This window comes from Oreochromis niloticus, linkage group LG17 (assembly GCF_001858045.2).
Source record: "Oreochromis niloticus isolate F11D_XX linkage group LG17, O_niloticus_UMD_NMBU, whole genome shotgun sequence".
Classification (NCBI taxonomy): Eukaryota; Metazoa; Chordata; class Actinopteri; order Cichliformes; family Cichlidae; genus Oreochromis; species Oreochromis niloticus.
The window spans coordinates 12360895-12377522 of record NC_031981.2 but is presented as its reverse complement, the minus strand read 5'-3'; the positions used below and the strand labels follow the sequence as shown (position 1 = coordinate 12377522).

General features: G+C 39.8%; 1 long non-coding RNA gene across 1 annotated transcript; it reads left to right on the top strand.

Moving 5' to 3' along the window:
• The first annotated feature begins 6786 nt into the window (after positions 1–6786).
• Positions 6787–9953, top strand: LOC109195182 (uncharacterized). The gene is made up of 3 exons (XR_002056887.2): positions 6787–6824; positions 7331–7448; positions 9657–9953. It is a non-coding gene; the product is annotated as an uncharacterized LOC109195182 (long non-coding RNA).
• Positions 9954–16628: the final 6675 nt, after the last annotated feature.

The following is a 16628-nucleotide window of genomic DNA, read 5'->3' as shown; positions in this document are numbered from 1 at the left end:
GCCTCTGGAAAAATCTCCCAGGCTCTCTTAGCGGTTGTGTTCTTATAAAAGTCACACATGAACAATCATGCATACTCTTGCTTTAAACCTGCGAGAGGTCATTCCTGATAAGAGCAGTGACTGAAATGACTCACTCCAATTTGACGAGGCATAATTGAAGGACAACCTGCCACGTTAATGAATGATATATCCTGCCATCTCCGTTCTCTCTAGCGCAATCACCCACTCACAAATTGATGCTTCACATTTGCCGTCCCTTAGACACCTTGTAAATCAAGTATAATTGACAGACAGAAGTGATGAAATGCAAAGCGGTACAACTAAATGACTCCATCAGAGCAGCTCCATTAAAACCTCCTAGGTGACCAATTATCTTTCACTCTTTCTTGGCACGTAGGCACATTCTAAACAGAAAACTGTTGGATGCACACGAAAGTGTAGAGCAAGTTTGATGCAGTATGCAGATATGAAAGTGCTGTTTGGAAAAAAGGTAATGCTAGAGCAAGTATTTAATGAGTGAGGATTTCTAACCAGCTACAATTATTCATACTACATTAAAAATACCTTTTATGAGACTGCATACTTCCAAATCTGTCATTCCTGCAGCAGAAAACTTACGTCTTCAGGTTTGGTCACACCTCTGGATTTTAAATATGAAGCCAGTGCTTTAAGTCAAAATCAGCAGTTGAGCCACTTGGACTGGTTTAAAGATGAGCATTTTAAATCCTTGTGATGATGTGATGAATCTGTTTAACCACTCATTAGGATTAGGATTTGTATTTGGACAGCTGGGTTCTCACCACTGACTGTATAAAAAATGAAATGGATACAGCTTCCAGGTCTGAACAGTGACGCCAGTAAAGAAGTGACTTAAACCTGCATTTGTTTTAATGGCCGCTGGGAGTGAAAGCTGTGGTTCTAAAAGGACTTCTGGTCCCATTTTTGGACACGGGTGACTGCTAACCCGGTTATGTTAACTTGCTTGCTGGGCGTGTGACAATCATGTTGACAATGTCAAGTCATGTGAATAAGGCCCTGGTCACACAGGCCTGCAAACCAGTCCAGTCTGGTAAACACCAGTCATTGTCACCAGTCATAGTCTTTCCCGTACAATATTAAGTGCCTTAGGCGACTGTGGTTGTGATTTGGTGCTATATAAATAAAATTAAACTAAATTGAATTGGTTGGCAAACACATAACAGTTTTATGACTTGATCTCTATAAACACTTTCCTAATTTAATCATCTCAATCTCTCATTTTGGATAATACTGAATAAAAAATTAAGTCCATTTGGTAAATCTCAGTCATATGTTACAGAAAGGAGGATTATTTAGCCTATGCTCATTGACTAGTGACTTGTAATTGACAGGTTGTGAGCCAATGAACACAGTTAGACACCCCTCTCTCATTAAATTCAGTTTCAAAATGTTCACCCTGGCTTCACAACAGGATTTCAGAAACTAATAGGTGACATCACTGTAGCCACACTATGAACTAATGTATTAAGCCACACCTCTAATCTTTGAATTCAGGTGATTTCAGTCCATTTGCCACAGGGGTATAAAATAGGGCACCTGGCCATGCAGTCTCTAATTACACACATTCACTTGCAGAGCTCCAAACCTCCTTTGACATTAACATCAGCAAGAACAAAATGCGCTGGGAGATTCATGGCATGGATTTCCATGGCCGAGCAGCTCCTTTAGATGTAAAGTGTAGTTAATCCAGTACTTTTGTCCACATAATGTGTGTCTTTTATATTATGGCAGCTGTGTATACTTCAACCACAGGTGGCTGCTGCCATTTGCTGTCTGTTAGGTGTCACTTCAGTTAATTTGAGGCACTCAACTAAATTCTTCAATGACGTCTGAGATGTTGAGACAAATAATGTGACTATAATATCACTTGCTATTACCTTGCTTGTTCTAAAAACCTGTCCAGTATTTAGGCAAAGTCTGAGCCCGAGTTTTGATGAGTAAAATTAACTTAAGCATCTTCTTCCTTTTTGCTTTTCCTAACAGGAAAAGACTGTCAAGATGGCTCACTGTGGGTCAAAAGTCAAAATTAGCATAACAGAAAAAAAAGATAAAAATAAAAAATCTCTTGAGAGTTCTCTTAAAGTATTCACCAGCATCTGTCAGAATCCATTTTTCCAAAAGAAAAAAGTCACTACTTATCTCCTCATCATCCACACACTTCAGTCCTTTAATGTATGTAAAGGAATACCTTCCTCGAACTACTTTTCCTGACAGACTGCAGACCGAGACCCATTCTCAACTTAGACTATTAAACCACAGAGATGGATTCAAAGGACCATCCAGAGGATGATTAGGTTTCATTATGGCAAATGAAACACCCCATTACTCTTTACTATCTTATAATAAATGTCTTTAAAGAATTTCCTTGTGACTTTGAAAAAAACAAAAGACTGTCCAGAGATCAGGATGAATGACCATGACGTTGTCTCCTCAAGTGACCAAAAAAAGCAAGAAAAAAAAGACGGAGAATGAGAGAAAGAAGACAAAGAATCACGAAGGTCAGCTATTTGTGTGTTTACAACAAGCCCTATTTAAAATAAATAAGTCAGTGTGTCATTGGTATGTTCTCTTTGACCGGAACAACACAGTCCATCTGGGACAGGAGCGAAAATATCTCAAGCTCAAGCATAAAGGACCAGCTTGAACAGTCTTCTATCTGGGAAATTAGGAGAGAAAGCAGACACACAATCAATTCACAGGACAAATGACGAGTTGTGGTTTGTTCCACTACTCAGTGTCACAAACAGGAACCTTATTTCCCCTGTTAAAGTGCTGATAATGCACAGGCGACCGTCATCTAATACCAACTTGTGCCACGTCTAAAACAACTCACAGCACACACAGCGAATTCTGTTTGGACAGTTCCCTGGAAATTTTGTTATCACTGCATGTCCAGAAATGAATGGAGGGAGGGTGGACAGTGGGTGGACGGTGGAGGGTCTGCGGGGGTGGAGACTTGTTGGAAATATTAGTGGATGGTAGCCCCCCAGCTGAGGCTGTCTGGCAAGGGATCAGTCTCATTCCTCTTCAGTCAAAGGCTCCTTTTCTCTGACCCGACAGTCCCGATGTCTCGGAGAACTGACGCGAGAAATGCAGCTTTAAAAACAGCCTCTGGTCCTGCTGGTGAGAACTGGGCAAAGCTCGCTAACACACACACACGCATAACTGCGTCATGCACGGGCATGCATACAAGACTCACTGTACTCTAGCCATCTTGCACTTCAGTAGGAAGAGCCAGCATAATACTGTACATAAGTAAGGGGCTGTGTGTGTGCGGTGGGGTGTTGGTTCTTGATAAAAAGAAAAGATTAAGATGATACGAATATATTGAGTGTCAGAAACAGCTGTATTGCATATGTTTTGGCGCCGAGTCACGCCTTTGAACTACAGCCTTTGTCATGACTGTAAAATAAGATGTAGAACACTGACAGTTTAAGAGACCACATCACTCACCTGAGCGATGAATGGAGCATAATGGTATATTGTTCAAATTAGCACGGCTTTTATTTAGCTAGAGTCCCAATTTAAAAATACCCCAAAGCCTGAAGTCTATTCAGAGCTTCATATGCACAACTCATTGATAAAGCTGCATTCGATCCAACTCTTTTCTTTTTTTTTGCACACTCGTCTGCTTCCAAATGGAGCAAAAACAAAACAAGAAAACAAAAAGAAAACTTTCGTGCAGGCACAAAAAGCCGCGCCAACATACAAGTTTCCAGGCTGGTGCCACTGTGGTTCACCAGTCACCTCAGGCACAGAAACTCATCACATCCTGTTTTTCCTGTGCCAGCTAGGTTGGACAATAGCAACGCATCACTCGTCCCTGTGTTTTTCTTCAGGGTGGATTCTCGTTGGATGATAGATGGAGCAGTGTCCTCCTGTTTCCCTCTGATGTTTGGGCTCTGGATTATCCCTGAGCTCAGTGTGGTTGTTTTGGGTGGATTCTGCTCTAATCTCGTGTGCTTCTGTCACACTGCGATGAAAGACAGCCTGTTGGTATTGGCTTAATTCTGAGGCTGACTCACAGGCACAGGTGCACCGTGAGAGAGAGAGAGAGGAAATTCACACTACTGGGCGCTGAGCCTTACAGTACATTTGCATCATCAATAATATTTACTCTGAAATCAAACTGTACCAAAATAATATGGTGTTCATCCAAAAGAAATGAAAAATAATTAGCTGTGTGGGGATTTCTGTTAACACTTCATTCACCCGACAACCATAAAACATACCCATACGAACCTGATTTTGCAATAACTAGACAGTTTCCTGTATTGTGCTTATCCCCTTCCCTAATCCTTTAAAAGGGTACAGGTTTTTAACACAAACAAGTCATTGCATTCTTTGTCGTGGGATGTTGAACAGCTGAAAAGTTTAACCTCGTCAGCTAAGCTATTAATGATTAACACGACTATATGTTCAATATAAGAGATCACCTTAAAAAAACAGCTGTCAGAGCAAATATGAAGACAAAGCCTACATCTCAAAACAAGACATGCCCTCTGACAAAATGCCTGCCCTTTGAGTCATCTATTATAATCCGCACGCACCAACACTGTAGAATCATGCTATGTAATCTCTGCAGCAAGGACATGTCCAAAAACACCTGTGTGCCACAGGTGTGTTTGAATGTTTTAGAGAGTCAGCAGCCTTTATTCTTGTTGCATTTCCTTCAAAGACTTGAATCAAACCACCCACAACACGCAACTTTGCTCCCAAAGGCCAGAAGGCAGAATAAATGAAAATTTTAAAGTTTCCAGGCTTGTAAAGATAACTTACCCAGTCTAATTTTGGCATTCTTTAAGGTTTTTCTTCGGGTGAATTAATTACCATTATAAATAATTAAGTGAAGAGGAGTTTGGCTGTTTGTTGGCTTTATAAAATGTGGTAGTTACAACACAAAACCCCCATCATGCTGCTACACAGCATGAGGCCTCTTATCCTAACCAGACAACTCCTTTATTTTACGCTTGACCAAGAACCAACATGTTTTGATTTCATCGACTAAACAATAGCAGTTAAAACATACATGTATTCATGTCAGGGTGGGCGAGTCTCCTTATTTGGCTGTCTACCTGCTGGGCTGTGATGAGTAAATAGCAGTTCTGATGGCGGTTGGTGGTCTAGAGTCTTCAGGTTTTAGTGGGGATTCGTTCCTCTGGGGAGCAGTCCTGAAGAAGAGGGGATTACCTCAATCCTCTCTCCCTGCTTCACCCCTTCCAAATCGACACTTCAGATTCAAACAAAGGCCCAGGGACTGTGGGCCTCAGGCCCCTGGCGTGCTGCTAATCCCATTCCAGCTGGACAACAATCCGTCTGGCTGGTGGCCCCTGCAGGGCTGTAAGCTCCTAGTAAGAGGCTTGAAGGAGAAGTCAGACAGCTCGTCAAGGATGAGGACTTAATTAGGCATGCAAAGTCAACCTGGCTAATTGAAAAGATTCGACCCGAGTGCCGCCACAGGAACACAAGAGTGGGAGAGAGCATTTTTTGGAGTTTTTCTGTATTGTACAAAATGTTTTGTTGCCAAGCACAGAAAAATGCCAAGGATGAGCTACCCCATACTGATTCAAAGCTGGCAACATGCAAAAAGGGCCTGTTTGTAAGGTTAATTGGGCTGGACAAAGTGTTGAGATAAACTATGGAACAACATGTCTTGAAGTTTTCTTTGGATCTGTGCTTAATCTTTCATGACTGGCTTTATTGGTGGGGTCAGAAGTGTAGTTCTGGGAGGGATTCTACAAGCTGGTGCTATTGAACGACTCAAGCATAGGAAAAATAGAGTGTGCTCGACAGTATGTGACTTTCTTCCCATTTGCCTACATGACGGGAACGTATGTGCGCATTTGTCAGTTCACTGTGTTCACCATGACTATGTGTGCGCCAATAAACTCTCAAGTGTGCTTGGAGGAAAAACGAGTCACTCTGGTAGGTTTGTGTACCCAGCCTGAGCTGATGTCAAAACTCAGTCAGCACTCAGCGGACAGACAAAGCACACACACCTCGGCGAAATAAAACAGAAACTCTCTTGACCCCGTCTTTCTTTCCACTCTCCATCAACACTCTGTTTAAGCATGCCATCATCGCTCCGGCATAATGTGTTTAGAAATGTTGCACTCCCTCAACCTCTCCGACTCTGTAATGCATTTTGCTACACGACCCCCATCTCTCTTATCCATAATGTGTTTGAATACGCCACCTCTCCCCAAACACCGTGTGTTTAAAGAATGCCACACTCTGCCTCTCAGGCTCAATCACTGTAACGTGTTGGAGAGCGCAGGCTACCTCTCTCTTTCTGTAATTTGTTTGACGACGCTAGCCTCTTTGACGCCTCTTACACCTAATGTGTTTGAGCATTCACAGAATCGCAGAATCACATACACCCACATGGACACATGTACAGAGCAACACACATACATTGGGATGATTTTTTTTTCTTTTTGCTCTGAGCACACAACCAATTAAGCTGGATGCAGAGAAAATAACTAATTCATGAGGCGAGGCAGCAGCCAATTCTGCCAGCATTTATTACACATTATTGTAAGACCAGGGCTTGAATAGATAAAATATACTGAATATATATATAATTAAAAATGTATTTTTAATGCATCTTTGAGGCTGGTTGTGAGATTGGACATTTATTATTTTAGTAGCATGGCTCTGTAGAAGGCAATATTGGTGTGTTGCTTTTGTCCAGAGTGAAATATTTTAAAAATTCATGATTGGGTTTGCTCAGACATGCATGGTTACCAGATACACTGTGAAAATGGGTTTGAGTTGCAGTTGAGGTATGGCAATGTTTAAATGATTCTCATTCATTTCTTTGCTTTAGTGACTGTGGTATATTTTTGGGCTTTCTATCATGCTATGGTTATTTAAGTGAAAGCATGCGAGTTAAGTTTCTCTTGTAAGTAACGCAACTGTGTTGTGCTGATCTTGCTTATTAACTTATTGTTAGCTTAAGTTAACAAGTCTAAACTTAATAATTAAATCAGGTTATGACCAGTTGACATAATATAATGAAGTTGTTTCAACAATTCTTGATTTAGTGTTGTAAATCCTTTCATCTTTGGTGACACTGTGACTTTTTTCCCTTTTGTATGAGGTTTTGTGCTAGTTAGCGAGCAAGTAGCTAGCAGGCTAATCCTCGATGGTGAACATTACTAGTGCTAATTTAGCTTGCTAGTACTACTCAAAATCATACGGTGCACACAATAGCAGAGAAAAATATTTGTAGCTCTATATCGACTCTTAAATACTTAAAGGTTCCTTGTTGTCTATTAATCACCTACAGCTGAAGTGTGGTGGGATGAAAAGGGCAAAGAACCCCGAACTAAGTTTTTATAAGAGGCTGAAAGGAAAAACTGAGCGGATACAGCCTTTGAGACATCTGCAAGAAAAATGGAAAAAATGTGAGATTCTGGCACCTACACACACACACACATTGTATGTGTAGGTGTACAAAAAGCATTTTGTCACTGTCAAATGTCCAAGTATAAGTTTTAGGCTAATTTATTTCTGTAAGTTGAGCTAAAGCTTTATCACAGATTCAAACTTCTATCAACAGGAATATTAATCTATGAGAAGTATGTAAAGTAAATATTTTAAGTTACAGCTACAGGATTGTGCAAACTTCTGATTCCTTCTTTTATGGTCTTGAGCAATAGCTCTCCAAGCTTTCTGAAGGCCTTTCAAAGTTTTTCTTTGGACATTGGCTTTTTCTTTCATTTTCAGTCAGGTGTTTGTATCTGACCATTTTTAGAGTTTTTTTCCCCCTCTGTTTGTTAAACCACTTAACGCTGACCTATTAATCATTAAGGAAGAAAAGGCACCTAACTCAAAAAATGAACCAGTATCGTGCTCACACATTACCAAAAACTTGATAAAGAACCAATTTTAAATTGTAAATAAATTTAGCATTGTCTTTCACATTTGAGGAAACTGGACAAGAGGGTAAACCTGCCAAAGATAATTTAAAAACTATCCAAGCAGATGAACAGGGTCATATCCTTAACAAATACAGAAAAATGTAGCAAAGAGCAGACACAGGACATCTGGTGCATCTGGTCCTTCAGTAGATCCAACTACTGTTCACTGAAGCCTCATCAAAAATGGTCTCAGTGGAAGGATGACTGTCAAGAAGCCATTCTTGAGGAAGGGAAATGAAGAAAAGGCTGACGTATGCCAAATTACACGTCAATCCAAACTGGAAATTTTGGGCTAGAATTGTTCTCAATATGTTCTGAAAGAACATGATTTGGGTCTGCATTTCATCCACTAGTGTTGGAAATTTTGTCAAAAGTGATGGAATTATGAATGCAGCAAAGTACCGTCAAATTTTGATCAACCATGCAATATATCTGGAAAGTGTCTGATTAGCAACAGCTTTATTTTTCAGCATAGCCACTGCCAACGTAGTGAACGCATACCTGGACAAAAAAGCACGCAGTGGAACATTTTCAGTCATGTATTGGGCTCTCCAGAGCCCAGATTTCAACAATATTGAAGCAATGTGAGATGATCTTGACAGAGAACGGAAAAAAAGTAAGCCAACATCCAAAAATGAGCTTTGAATCTCATTAAATGGGGCTGGAGAACTATTCCTGAAGAATACTTAAAGAAATGACTAAAAAGCTGAACAAAGAGAGTTCAGGCTATGATGAAGAATAACAGTGATCATGCTAAATATTGACTTTCAAGCTTGTTAAAACTGTACAAACACTATTTTTGCCTTATTTACACATGAGGTGAGCTTTAAGAAAATTGACCCAAACAGAAGACAAGCCATTTATCAGTCTGATATTCAAAAAAAAAGAGCAAACAGAAGTCCAAATAATCACTGAGGTACATGGAAGGGAAACGGCTGGGGAGCTAAACAGACAGGAATATAGTATCTTGTTACAACACAGGTCAGAGGGAGACTGGCACTATATATACACAACAAGGGAAGTGGAAACAGGAGGGTAATGTGAAACAATTGAAACTAATCAAAGTAATGAAACCCAAGAAATCAAACTAAATGGAGGCAAATGGCTATCAAAATAAAACAAGAAGAAACTATAACTGAAACAGGGAGATACAGAGACAAGAATCAGTAACACTGAACAAAAGTGAACTAGACACAGGGTAACAAGATAAGATAAGATAAGATAAGATAAGACAAGATAAGATAACCTTTATTAGTCCCACACGTGGGAAATTTGTTTTGTTACAGCAGAAAGTGGACAGTGCAAAGTTACATAGCAAAAATTAGAAAAATGATAATGAATAATGAAACGGAGGGTGGCACTAAAGACTCAAAATACTTAAGGAATAAATTATGATAAAAATGTAAATAATAACTAAACTTCAAACTCAGAATATTCAATAATAAACAAGAATTTTGGAATTCATTGATTAGCGGCAAATTTGAATGTAGCATGGGAAATTCTTTTATTATCATTCTTTAAAGAAAAGGAAAAATGGTTTGCTCAATTTGTGAAATCAGGTGTCAGCATCTCATTCTTTCCTCCTTTATCTAAACTAAAATGTGTCTTTCCCCTAATTATTCAGTGTCTCAGCATGTCCTCTTTATTCTCCTCTAATAATTTCACTTGGACCAACATATTTCTTTCTTCTAGGCTCCTACGACTCTCAAAGTAAAACCCGCGCTGACCCAGAGCTGTGGAAACCAATCACCCACAGCTATGATGCTAATGGTCTTCATGGGGCGATGGTACTGTGCACAATGCAGTCATAAGGGATTAGAGCAGCTCTCTGCACATGGACCTATCACTCATGGGTGAGGACAGCTGAGAGAAAAAGGGAGTTTCAACAGAAAATGATTTAACAACTTTGCATCTGCCTTGAATTCCATTTCTCTGTGTGATTGTGGATTTCCTGCACTGTGACTGTTAAGTAAAAAAAATACCCCCCCCCACACCAAAAACCCCCCCAATACAAAACAAAAGCAAAAACACGGATTAGCTTTATTATTTGTGCCTTTTCTCCAACACTTATTCCTTCTGCACGTCCCAAGAATTAGACCATATCACAGTCATATGTATAAATAATCCATTGGCTCACAGTCTGTTATCATCACACTAATCTTCTTGTCTGTTTAATATCAAATGCAATGCTTCTGGAATCAGCTGAAATAACACCGCTGGTGTTTCAAGCAATTAACCTTTTCCACTGTGTAAATGGCTCGGGGGGGGAAGAAAGAGGAAGTCAAGTAGGAATGAATGTCTGCCTGTGCGCTTCATCCAATCTGGGAGAATACATGGCACATTTCAGGGAGGCCCCCGCTAAGTCAGGAATCATGCAAGAACCCTGCACAGTCTGTGCGTGTGTGCGTGCATGTGTGTGTGTGTATGTTGAAGGGTTTGTGACAAATGCAAAAGAAATCAGTGTGGTCTCCAAAGCGCCGTTTGGAGCTAATATAATGGGGTGAAGGGGGGGTTGATGTGTGGAAGCTGATGGTAATGGGGAGAAAGGGAGGTAAGACATTAATAAAAACCAAATCAGTCAGGCTTGACATAAACACCCCTTTGTTCTTTGATGTGACGGCAGCAGCCACACAGTCGGGAACGTGATACATCACACACAGGACCGCTGAGGAGTTGTCCCCCCCCCCACACACACACACACTTTCACCATTCCCTTTCTATTGCTTCATGAAGAGCACATATACTCACGTTCTCTTTGGCTCGGTCTTCAACTTGTCACGTACACACATACACACCCTCTGAGGTTTAATATCCCCTCCACCTCCATCTCCTACCTAGAGGCCTAATACCCAGAGCTTGATAATAGAGCGCTGTGTCTGATTCGTGTCTGCAGGAAGGAGCCATGAAATTACCTTCCTATGCATCAAGGGCTATAGCATAAAGCTGCACCTCAATCACCAAGAGAATAAGACCTATTGTTACAAGCCAGGGCTTTTAAGAAAGTAAGCGATTCGACTTAGAAAAAAAAGAGAAGATGATAAGACTTGATATCCCTGAATAGTACGACCATCGCTCAGAGTTAGAGCTTTACAAAAATCCAGGTCAAGCCTCTCTGTGTCTTTGAGATCTTGGAAGAAACTCTGAGCGTGTGATTATATATTAACCCCAAAGTGCGGGAGATGCTCCGTCTTAAGGTTCAGTGATGTTTTATACTGGTTTCAGTTGGGCTGGTTCCTTTTGTCTTCTTGGAAGCTATAGTTGGGGTTATCAAACCTGACAAGAACAAATGGCCATTATCCTCTTTTCTAACGATACAATGGTGTGTTCCATAGAAACAGTGGCATTCAATGACCCTGAACACTATAGGTAAAAACAGTTTTGCTTGGAAGGTCTTTAATGGGCAGAGGTCAGCATGTCATGTTTGTGTTCCCTGGAGTGAATAACAATAGAGCGGGGTGGCGATATACAGGGGACGGCAGGTAGACAGATAATTAGATGGATGAGCAGATTTGGTGCTGAATCTTATCAGCAAGGAACAACAGGGAAGCAGACAATATTTGATGTCCCTGTCTCTTTGGTGGAGCCACATCCACATAAGTCCTTACATTCAATGTGAAGCTAAACAGTACCCGCCTACAAAACAAAACCTTCAAGGCAAATAGTTGAACTGTAGTGTTTGGGATTATGTTGGATGTGTCTGATTGAAGCTTAACAAAGTCAACAGAGACTGAGTTGCAGATGCTTTCTAGTACATTAGCTACACATGCTTTCCATATGGGAAAAAACACGTATATCTAGTATTTGCTGTAATACATATTTTCAAAACAAAAAAATTTTTATATTCTGTGACTAAAGGTACCAAGTTGCTTTAAGGCTACTGTTTCAATCAAGCTGGCTCTGATCCAAGGAAAACATGATGATTTAGTCTGGAGAGGACTGAAATTATTTTTTGATAAGAAACAGGAACAGACCATAATTTATTTAATTTCAAGTAGAATGACTCAGGCCCTCTGAGCAGAAGCTACTCTCAAAACTCTGGTGACCAAAAAAAATTATATATGTATATTTGTGTGTCTTCGTAGAAATACCACCCAGGGCTACAATTCAATATTTCACATTTAGGCATGTGTCATCTTAGACTGACATAATAATACAATTTCCAATAAGGTTTATGTAACTTTTAGTGGCAATGTTAAAGCAAGTGATTTAAAATTCATCACTCATGTAGCACAGCTCTGATAGAGCAAGCAGCAGAAAAGCCTGTCAGCCTGTTTCCATGATTAACCTCTTTGGTCCTTGGGGTTAAGCTGTATAGTATTTTCTTCTTTGTGATTCTTATTTAATATATTTTAGTCCAAGGTAATATTTTGTCATTTTATGTTTCAAATGTCTGAGATTTTATTTTGTGTGTGTTGAATTGTGGGATTTCCCGTTCGGATTCCTTATTATTATTGGACACCTTTGAAGCTGTGGAGGAGAGGAAGTCACTGAACAAACTGTTATTCATCACGGATAATCCCGACCACCCTCTGCACCTCTTCCTGGACAGGCAGCACAACACTTTCTCTGACAGACTGATTCAGGAAATCTTTCATACCACAATCTAACAACCGCTATGATACAACACTCTATCATTCTGCCAGGGGATCATCTACCAGATGTTATGAATACCTATATGTATTAAACTTTTTACCAAATATGAGATAAATAAAGAATTTCTCACTCTCTAGTATTACGGGAGTCTTAGCTCTTGGATGTCCACTCTAGTGATGAGTGTTAGTTTCATTTGATCTTGTGTTTTGGTTCTTGCCTATTATTACTGGTATTGTTTATGCTTTGTGTTACCTAGTTAAAGGTTAGTATTCATATCTGTTTTTATGTCTTTTGGTTCTTTCCTGTTTTACTGTTTTAGTTTCCCGTTCTGTGTTACTTCCTATGTGCCCTCCCTTGATTCGCCGATTATTTCCACCAGTTGTTGGATCCGTTCACCCATGCCTCATTTCCCTGCTGTAAAATTACCCCTTTTGTGTGTTTAGCCCTTTCTCACCTTTGCCCTTTGTTGTGTAGTCCACATATGTTGCTGGGGCCTGTACTACAAAGGGAGTTCAGCATACCCCAGGTATCTGGATTCATTTTCTGTAACATCAGTAATAAAGATAATTGGTCCTAAGAAGCTGGTTATCAATTCACAAGAAAGTGGCGGTGCTGTAAGCATCTGATCAATCACAAGCATGGATACCTGATATAAAACCATAATATTAGAAAACTCTGAAGAGGTTAAACACATGATATAGACTGAAAAAAAAAACATACTGTAGCTGCTGCAGGCAAATCAGAAATTAAAGAAAGTTAACAAACGTGTTAATTTCGCAACTATATTCACAGACTATGTGATCAGTAATGAAAATATGGTGCTAAGTTGATGTTTTTAACATCTATTTTTTAAAGTATTTTTACCCCCCATGGACAAAGCTGGGGAGTGAGATTAATTTTGTTAATTAGCAGCCAGATATTCATCCTGAAAGACAAGCTCAGATAAATGTTTACTTAACTGGCTGAGCCAGGAACAGTAATTCAAGCGATGGCTGTTGGTGGTTAATGACTTGAGCTCGGCTGATGAGTTCTGTTGTGGTGACAATACTGTACACGGCGATCGATCGAATTTTCATTAACACTGAGCGTCAGGCGTTTCAGAAGGGTCGATCCCGAACCGGGACTGACATTGACCCAGTTCCCTCCCCGCACGAGACCTGTGTCAGCGCATGTCCATCATCACCGCCATCAATAGTCAAAGCCCCTGGAGGCAAAATGTGTGTGAATTGATTTTTATTACTTGTGGAAGCACTAGACCTCGTCCAAAAACCGGCATCCATCACTATGAACCTCTGTTATCAATTCACCATTATAGTTAAATTAAAGCTCAGCAGATTCCCACTCAAATGTCTCGCTTCATTTCTTAGGTGGTTTTGCTGTGGTTTGAGTGAAAACACAATTAACTGTGGTCTCAAATAAAATGGAAAATCGTTTTGTTGCTTTGTAAAAGCAAAGCCTCTCAGTGGCTCTAATTGAACATGCAAAGGGTTATATTCCTTCCTCTTGTCTATGTGCTCACACACCTTACAAAGCAGATAACATTGGACAGAAACATAAAGCCACCAGCATTAATAGTATTTTTGTTCTTATTAACATTCAACATGGCATGCATAGAACAATGCAAATTTACCTGTACAGTATTTACTGTATTTCAGTCCAGTCCATGCACCCTGGACTGAAATACTGTATCTTTAAGCACTTTGTTACTATCAGCTTATTGTAAAAACCTATTAAAAATGCCAAAGATATAACAGTTTGATGGGTGTAAAAAAGCATTTTTGCACCAACAACGTGGTCCCAAAAGAGCTATTAGCCTAAAACCTGGCAAATCTCAGCAAGGAATCCAGTCTGTGCTTAAAAAACTGAGGAAATTGGACAAAAAAAGAAGTGACAAGACTAAAAAGCAAATGGACAGGACAGCTGTCAAGAAGCCATTCTTAAGAAGAGAACTAAGAAGATAAGGCTGAAGTATGCCAAATAACACAATCACTGCACTGAAAATCAGTGGCAACAGGTATTTTGGAGTGATGACTCCAAATTTGAAGTTTTGGCTCAAATTGTAATCAGTATGTATGGAAGAGGTTAGCATGAAAATGATCCCAAACACACTCCCAATACATCAAAAGTATATTTGGTTAGAAAAAATACACAGTGGAACCCTATCAGTCATAGATTGGCCTCCCCAGAGCCCGGATCTCAAAGTCATTGCAGCAGGTTGGGATCATCTCGACAGAAAATAGAACAAAAGCCTGAGGAAATGACAAAAACACATGTTTTGAGAGAGTATCTGAATTTCTTGACAACAGACAGGGCCCTTTAAAAAAAAAAAATCTCTGAGGATACTGTGACTTTTCAATCACAGTGTAACCTCTCAACTTTAATGGGACAATTATTTAGAAAATGGACATTCTGCTGGATATTATATAAGACTTTTAACTACTTCTTAGAGGATTAAAAAAAATCATCAAAAAAGTATCTACTGAGACTATAAATCTAGTTGTTTTAAGCCGTTTTCTTATTACTCAGACAGCTCTGAGATCATGGTGACAATGAGCCAAAAATGAGGATGCAAATCATTTTTGCCATGTTTTCCTTATTTACATCTGTTTAATCTTGCAAATTCGATTATCACTGGAGCCTTTTGGTGCCATCAAATCAACATTGTTGATGGTCTTGGTGGTGTTGATGGACACCATTTTCAATTTTTTCCGTGTACTGTAATGGGAAAAGTCTTAGCAAAGTCTCTCTTTCTCTCAGTAACAGCCTCGACTACCTCTCCCTCCTCCCAAGGGAGTCACTCCAACAGACAGGACCAATTTTCTGCTAATTGGGCCTCAGGAAATTGCTCCTCGTTTTAATTTACTGTTGGATAGCCATGAAGACATGCGATCCACTGCTGCTTTTTCCCCTCTCCCTCCCTCCCTTTCTTCTCTACAGTGCGTGCAGGTGTGAGGATGACAGAGAGGCATACAGCACAGCACCTTCTCTCTTTCTCTGTTTGGAGAATGAAAGTATGCAGGCGGAGATTAAAGCCAAGCTAAAAGGTTAATTCACCGTGGCACACATATGCATTAAATATGGCACCATTTAGGTTAAGAGGTTAGACGGTTACACAGTAGAGACTTAATTTAAAGGTATTTAAAGTTTTCCAAGACAAAAGTGAGCTGAAAGAAAACAATGAATGTGTAGAGGCAGAGCGGGATGAACTAGTCCATCCCAATCAGGCTATTTTAAGAAATACAGACTGTCACAATATTATCCAAAGCACCAGGGCATGTTAAACATGCTGTCCAAACAGGAAGTGTATTCATTGGTGAGCGTATTAAGACCCGTTATCAGGTGATGACAGCCAGGACTGTGAGCTCACCAGGATCAAATGACGATATCTAACAGAGCCGCATTCTCTAGACGACTGTCCAGATAAGATTAATTGCCATATAGTGACAAAACTAACACAACAACTGTAACATTAGCAACAGAGATTACTCTGCTAGCAATTACCGAAAAAATATCAGGGAAAATCTACACCACACTTAAGATTTTGAAACCTTGATAGTGATAGATGGGCGTAACACTTGTTCCCTCCTCCATGGCTTACAGGATAAGAGAGCCACATTTACGTTAAGACCACGCTTTAGAAATTTCATTGGAAACACTGACTGGGAAAAGCATCGCCTGGAAAGGAATTTCTTTCAGGCTGCCTCCATAAAGAAAATTAATAATGGTTTCAGTTTGATTTTTGGTGTTCACGAATACATTTTTACAAATAAATACAGCCTATAATGAATGGATACCAGTACTCTGTGTGTAGATTTACAACTTCAATTTCACGACTCACAAATTGTCATACACATTTGTAGAGCTTGTTTCCATTTATGAACTGTGAGACTTGCATTTACCTCCAGTACTGCAATTATTTCTCTCCATACAACAACAGCGTTGCCAATGTTCAACTCGTATAGCATAACGAACTCCATTAGGCTCAGCTGAGACATTTTCTTGCCCTGTGGCATGACAAGTTCCTGACCTAAACATATGACTATTTATTTTACTAAATGAAAGTGTCAACCT